Here is an 8,032-nt window from a genome sequence, read left to right as displayed (position 1 = left end):
GAGCAAGAAAGGGTGGAACTTAAGGAACATGGGAGGGAAAGGGAAGGCATCTGAAATCCGGACCGGAACTTGGGCATTTTGGTGGGGGGGGGGGGGGGGGGGGGAACCAGAGCTCTCTAATTCTCTGGGTTGTTTTCAATTGAATCTGAAATATATTGTATATTCAAGTATATTAGTCTGTACAAGGAGGCTCTCTATTTATAGAGACTAAAAGACCTAATGGGATGACCTAATGGGCCAAGCCCACAATCTAGACTATTCTAATAATAAATTAATATTATTTCTAACACTCCCCCTCAAGCTGGTGCGTATATATCAAAAGAGCAATTGACTCAGCCAGATGAGCTCACAGGTTGCATTTGCCATTGCCCGATATTCTGCCTCCGCACTGGATCTGGCGACCACAGTTTGCTTCTTACTCTTCCAAGAGATCAAATAAGAGAACACAATACCCTGAGGTGGATCGTCTATCTGAAGGAGAACCTGCCCAGTCAGCATCTGAATAACTGCATCTTTATTTGTATATAATAAACCTCTTCCTGGTGCCTTTTTAATATATCGGGAGTCACTGCATCCCAATGGGAGTCACAAGGAGAATCAATAAATTGACTTGCAACACTCAATGCGAAGGAGATATCTGGCCTTCTCACAGTAAGATAATTCAATTTTCCAACTAGTCGACGGTAGCGACTAGGATCTGGCAGTGGCTCCCCTGTCCTGGTAATAACTTAACATTGGGGTCCATAGGTGTATCAATGGGTTTACAACCTAACATGCCAGTCTCATCTAGGATATCCAGTGCATACTTCCTCTGACAGATGGAAATGCCCCGCCTAGACTGTGCAACTTCGATCCCCAAGAAATATCAAAGTCTGCCAAGATCTTTGGTCTGAAATTGATTGAATAAATGCTTTTTCAACTGATCAATCCCGGTCTGATCACTGCCTGTAATGATAATGTCATCAACATAGACTAGGAGATAAACGCACTAGCCAGAAGAGTTATGCCGGTAAAAGACAGAATGATCGGCTTTGCTTCTGATTAATCCAAAGGATTCAACAACTGAACTAAAGCGGCTAAACCAGGCCCGAGGAGATTGCTTCAAGCCATATAAAAATTTCCGAAGTTTACATATCATTCCAGAACTCTCCCCCTGAGCAACAAAACCTGGTGGTTGCTCCATATAAACTTCCTCCTGCAAGTCACCATGTAGAAAAGCATTCTTAATATCAAGTTGGAGAAGGGGCCAGTGATGAATGGCGGCAAGGGCAAGAAACAGGCGAACAGAAGCCATCTTAGCAACAGGAGAAAAGGTATCCCCATAATCAAGACCAAAGATCTGTGTGTATCCCTTGGCCACTAAGCGAGCTTTAAGGCGATCAACAGTGCCATCAGGACCAACTTTAACTGTGAACACCCATCGACAACCAACAACAGACTTTCCGGGAGGAGCACGAACAAGATCCCAAGTGCCATTGGAGTGAAGTGCCTGCATTTCATCAAGCATCGCCTGGCGCCACCCTGGATGAGATAGTGCTTCATCTGTGGTTTTAGGAATGGAAACAGAAGAGATACTAGAAACAAAAGTAAAATGTTGTGAAGAAAGTCTGTCATAACTCAAGAAAGAATAAAGGGGATGAGGATTTCGAGTGGATCGAATACCTTTCCGAAGGGCAATGGGAGGAGTCTCTGATGGAGGATCCGGAGGAGAAGAGCCGACGGGAAGGGGCGATGAGTCATCAAGAGGCAAAGTCGGAGGAGGTGCAGGCTGACGACGCTGGTATGTGAGGAGAGGACGATCTGCAGGTATGGAGGTAATTGGTTACTCCTCTAGAATAGGGTCACCTGCAGCTGGTAAAGACAAATCAAGAAAAGGAACAGGAAGGACCTGATCAAATTGGGACACTGGAGACGGAGTAGAGTGAAAAGGCTGCTGATCAAGGAAAGTGACATCAGCAGAAACGATATAACGCTTGAGATCAGGAGAATAGCAACGATACCCTTTTTGAAAACGTGTATACCCAAGGAAAATACATTTGAAGGCCTTGGATGTCAACTTGTCTTTACCTGGAGTAGGATCATGAACAAAACAAGTACAGCCAAAAATATGTAAAGGCAGAGGATAAGAAGGTGCTCCGGAAAACAAAATACTGTGGGGAACATCATTATTTAGCACAGAAGAGGGCATGCGGTTGATAAGGAAACATGAGGTGATAATAGCATCTGCCCAAAAACGGAGTGGGACGTTCATATGAATGAGAAGGGTACGTGCAGTTTCAACTAGATGTCTATTTTTACGTTCAGCGACTCCATTTTGTTGTGGAGTGTGGGGACAGGTAGTCTGGTGTATCGTCCCTTGTGTATACAGAAATTTAGAAAATTCAAGAGACACATACTCTTTTGCATTATCACTGCGCAAGATTTGAATAGAAGCACCAAATTGAGTTTTTATTTCTGCACAAAACTTTTGATAAATTGAAAATAACTCAGAACGATTTTTCATTAAATAAACCCAAGTGCAACGGGAGAAATCATCAATAAAGGTGACAAAATACTGAAAACCCAAAACAGACGTTGTTCGACTCGGACCCCAAATATCAGAATGAACAATAGAAAAAGGAGCATCAGCTCTTTTATTGACTCTATTAGCAAAGGAGGAGCGAGTGTGTTTTCCTTGCTGACAAGAATGACAGTTTAAAGACTTAAGATTGGATAAAAAGGGAACCATATGCTGAAGCTTGGAGAGGTTTGGATGACCCAGACGGCTGTGAATTAGCTCAGGAGACTCTGTGAGAGAACAGGCTACTGGAGAAGGTGGTGCAATCAGATAGTAGAGACCTCGTGACTCAACGCCTGCTCCAATCGTCTTCCCCGTACCCGAATCCTGCATGGAAAAGGATTGTTTAGAGAAGGTAATAGTACATTAATGAGAATGAATCAACTGGCTAACAGAGATTAAATTAAAAGGAATGCCAGGTTTATAATAAACAGAACTCAAAGTTAAAAGAGGAGTTGGGTTGGCTTCCCCAATTCCACGAGCAGGAGCCTTAGTGCCATCAGCAAGAGTGACAGGGGGTAGGTTATTAGAATAAGAAAGTGAAGTGAAGAGATCTTTATTACCACAAAGATGATGAGTAGCACCTGAGTCTATTATCCAGGGTCCAAGAGATGATTGATAAAAACAAGCAACATGATTACCAGTGTCTTGAGTAGGATGCTGAGAAGAAACCTTCTTGAGAAGTGCCTCATAGTCGACACTTGAAAGAGTTACTAATCCAGTTGAAGGTGGCGTAACATCAGTTTGAGCAAAGTTGGCAGTCGGTGGCTTCAAATGAGGGTACTTCCTATAGCAGCGTTCTTCAAAATGCCCAAGATTCTGGCAATAATTGCAACGAGGCCTCTGTCTGCGGCCACGTCTGCGACTGCGTCCACTGTTCCAATTGGAATCACTGGCCCGAGAAAAGAATGGAGATGGGGTAGTACCGGAGATGATGCCAGTCGTGTTTTTGGACGCATTATTTGAGCCCTCCATCACAAAATAAAAGGAGATGACCAGAAGTGCAAAGAACTACAAGAAAGCAAGAAATCGCGCAAAAACGTTGCACAAAAGTGTCCAAACAACGGGTTTTTCACTGATATCTTTCAAACGGATGGGACCCACAACGAACGGAGACCAGATCTGGAAAGAGAGTGAGGAGGCAAGCAAGATGGTGGTGGTCCGGCCTGGAACGGTGGCCGGACGGTGGCTCACGCGCCGGAACGGTGGCCGGACGGTGGCTCAGCCGCCAGAGACTTCCACCGGCGCGTGGCGGCGCGTGGATGCTCCGATCAACACGCGGCTTGGACAGACAGTGTCGCCTCCCTGAGCTGCTCCTGATCGCGTGGTGGTTGGTCGGAAAAGTCGCCGGAAAAGCAGTCTGACGGCGGTGAACAGTGGCGGACGGTGGTTTTGTGGCGGTTTCCGGCGATGAACGGAGGCTGACGATCTTTTTCCTGATGATACGAGGTTGAGGACAAGAAATTTGTGACTAAATAAGGGTTAGGTGTGAAAGGATGGTTGCCGGTATGATGCACGGTAGTAAAAAGAAAGAGAAAGATATATATGCGGAAGCAGAGCCCTCAGATCGAGAGCTCTGATACCAAAATTGAATCTGAAATATATTGTATATTCAAGTATATTAGTCTGTACAAGGAGGCTCTCTATTTATAGAGACTAAAAGACCTAATGGGATGACCTAATGGGCCAAGCCTACAATCTAGACTATTCTAATAATAAATTAATATTATTTCTAACATTTTCATTTCCTTTGATTATAATCATTTTTCTTCCTATTGTAAATATTAGAATTATTTTATTATTATTTTGTAATAGTTAAAATACTCTAGAAGCTTATTTGGGCTTAGCCTATTCTTTTTATTCTCTTTAAATAGAGAATTCTTGTACAGATATACTTACAATTCAATTATATACAAATCCTTTTTTACAATTTGGTATCAGAGCTCTCGATTCTGAGGGCTCTGCTTCCACAAACCGCCGCCTTTAAAGATGGAACCCTATTTGCCTCTTGCCACCACGAAGCCGCCATTGGAAAAAAATTTCGGAGACCTTTTAGACCAAGAGGACTACTCTTTCATTCCGTTTTCTCAGATTTATCATTCTACGGAAGTTTTTCTTTCAACGGACAACCAAAACAGCTCCAAAAGAAGCCAAACAGCACTGTTTCGACGGCAAACAACACTATTCCGGCAACTTTTTGACTCCGAACAGCCACAGACAGGTTTTGCTCGCTGGACGACCTCGCTATGAAAAGCCCAACTCCTGTGGACCTCGCAGGTGCTCTCACGCGCTACCAATTCTTTAGCGCGATTCCCACACGCCGAAAGCTACACCGGCGCGTGACGGTGACTTTCCGTAGCGGACCACTTGGGTTTTGATCACCTCTTCATGCTCTTTCTAGATCTGTACTTTTTTGTTTGATTCAACATCATTTGATTTTTCTATTTAAACAAAAAAGATAAACTTGTTTTATTGTTCTGATCGACTATATTTGGTAAGATCACACACCCTACATCTCTTCTTACTTCTTGCACTGATTTCAAAAATTCGTGTATTCTGGATTTTGGTGCAACTGATTGTATGACTTGTCTAGCTGATCTGTTTCTTTCATATCACCCTACTAGTGGTATCCGTACTATAGCTGTAGCTGATGGATCCCATAAATCAGTTGTGGGTTCTGGTAACATTCAAATTCAACCTTCCTTATTTTTAAAAAATGTTCTTTATGTTCCTCAGCTCTCCACCAATCTTATCTCCACTTATAAGCTTACAACTGACATGAATTATGTTGTCACATTTTTTCCTACCTATTGTGTTATTCAAGATATCACCATGGGGAGGACGGTTGGAGTTGCTAAAGAGCAGGGTGGATTGCACTATCTCATTCCAGAGCATGCTACAAGGGATACCGGGAATCAATTATTGATAAGTCACCGCCCGTCTACTTCATTCTCACAGATTTGGCTTCATCACAAACGCATGGGGCACCCGTCATTTGGCTTATTGAAGTCAACGTTTCCTTCTTTGTTTAAGAATCAGTCAATTGCCTCCTTCCATTGTGATGTTTGTGAGCTTGCGAAACACCACCGTGTGCCCTTTCCTTCAAGTTCAATAAAGAGTATTGAGCATTTTACTCTTATCCATTCGGATGTTTGGAGCCCTTCTAAAATACATAATATTTCAGGTGCTAGGTGGTTTGTTTCTTTTATTGATGATTTCACTCGGGTGACATAGATCTTCTTGATGAAAGACAAGTCAGAAGTACCAGAATTGTTTATTCGATTTTATCAAATGATCGAGACACAGTTTGGTTAAAGTATTAAGCGATTAAGATCTGACAGAGTATGTCAACCAGCGTCTATCACAATTTGTTTCAGATAAGGGTATGATTCATGAGCTCACATGCGTGGATACCCTTCAACAGAAAGGTGTTGCTGAAAGAAAAAATCAACATTTGCTTAAAGTCACCAGAGCATTATTGTTTCAGACATTTGAATCCAACTCTTACTGGGGAGAAGCCTTATTAACTGCAGCCTATTTCATCAACCGTCTACATTCCAGAATCCTTGGTCATATAAGTCCTTCTGTTCCAATTATGCAAAGTCTCCAGTCTCGTATCTTTGGATGTGTTGCCTTCGTCCATATCCATAAACAACATCAGAGTAAATTAGAGCCACAGGTCCACCTACCTGTGCAAAGAAAGAAATTCCACTAGAAAGAAAATGGGGGGCGGTGAGGATCGAACCCGGGACACGAGGCTCTGATACCATGTAAAGAACCAATTCATCCCAAAAGCTTAAGCTGTTGGGTGAGGCTACATTAATGGTTTTATATATCTCAACATATAGAAGCTTACTTTCTACACCCTCAGCTTCAGGGGGAGAACAGTATAGAAGCTTCATCCATTTTCTTTGAGTTTGAGTCTCCCTTTCCGTTACCTACATCTTCTACTACAGTAGTTACACTACAGGACAATGAGAAGGAAGACTTATTTGCTAAGGCTGAAAATTCATCTGATGAGGTTGAAAATTCATTTGATTCCTCATGTGACTTGCATCCTATTGTTAGACAGAAAGTACGCAAAGATGGGACACCCGAACTATTGTACCAAAGGAAGAAACAACGCACACTGCTCCACCAGCAACTGCAATCGCTTGAACCGCTGGTAAGTACTGAACACCCTACTCCTTTTATTCCTGAACCTGATACTAATTCTGATGACTTACCCATTGCTATAAGGAAAAGGAAAAGGTCTTGTACCCAACACCCCATTTCTCATTTTTGTCTCCTCTAAGAATCTATCTATGTAGCATAGAAGTTTTATTACAACACTTGACTCCATTTCAATCCCGAAATCAGTATATGAAGCATTAAAGGATGATAATTGGGTTCAAGCCATGAATGAGGAGATGAATGCATTGGAGAAGAATAATACATGGGAAGTTGTTGACAGGCCAAATAGAAAAAAGGCAGTAGGGTGCAGATTGGTGTATACTTTGAAGTATAATTCTGATGGGACTCTTGAGAGGTATAAAGCTTGACTGGTAGCCAAGGGATAGACACAGACCTATGACATTGATTACGAAAAAATATTTGCTTCAGTGGCCAAAATAAACATTGTAAGAATTCTATTGTCCCTTGTTGCTCATTTTAGCTGGGATTTGAATCAATTTGATGTAAAAAATACCTTCCTCAATGGTGAATTAGAAGAGAAGGTTTTACATGCAGATTAAATCAGGATTTAACTCTACAAATGGAGATAATAAAGTTAGCAGATTAAAGAAGGCGTTGTATGGCTTGAAGCAATCCCTGCGTGCTTGGTTTGGAAGATTTACCAAAATTATGCTTTCATTGGACATGCACTTTTCTTTAAACATTCTCAGGAAGGTAAGACTACTATCCTTCTAGTTTATGTTGATGACATTATTATAACAGGCGATGATATAGGTGAGAAATGTGCTCTGAAAAAAAGACTAAATGCTGAATTAGAAGTTGAAAATCTTGAAAAACTTAGATATTTTCTTGGGATAGAAATTGCTCATTCAAAGCAAAAGATATTTATTTGTCAAAGGAAGTATGTTCTAGACCTCCTTAAAGAAGCAGGAAAACTTGGGTGTAAATCTTCCAATACTCCGATTAAGCAGAATCACAGACTAGGAAGTGAAAATGAGAGCTCTCCAGTTGACAAAGGACAATATCAACGAATAGTGGGAAGACTGATATATCTAGCTCATACAAGACCTGATCTAGCTTATGCAATTAGTGTTGTTAGTCAATTTATGCCATAGTTATCAAATGCGGATTGCGGCATGTCGCGGCCAACCCCGAAAAACGCTATAGCGTTATAGCGGGTTGCGTTGCGGAAATAGCAGAATAGATATATGACAGAAATAATGAAAAAAATAAACATTTTTTAAAGGAAGAGATAGCAGAAGTGACAGAGACAGACGCGGATAGACTAAAAAACACTTAAAT

Source organism: Gastrolobium bilobum, unplaced genomic scaffold, assembly GCF_033153095.1.
Source record: "Gastrolobium bilobum isolate Gb01-03AN ecotype WA unplaced genomic scaffold, APGP_CSIRO_Gbil_v1 utg61359, whole genome shotgun sequence".
Lineage (NCBI taxonomy): Eukaryota > Viridiplantae > Streptophyta > Magnoliopsida > Fabales > Fabaceae > Gastrolobium > Gastrolobium bilobum.
Note: the sequence above shows the minus strand (reverse complement) of the source record.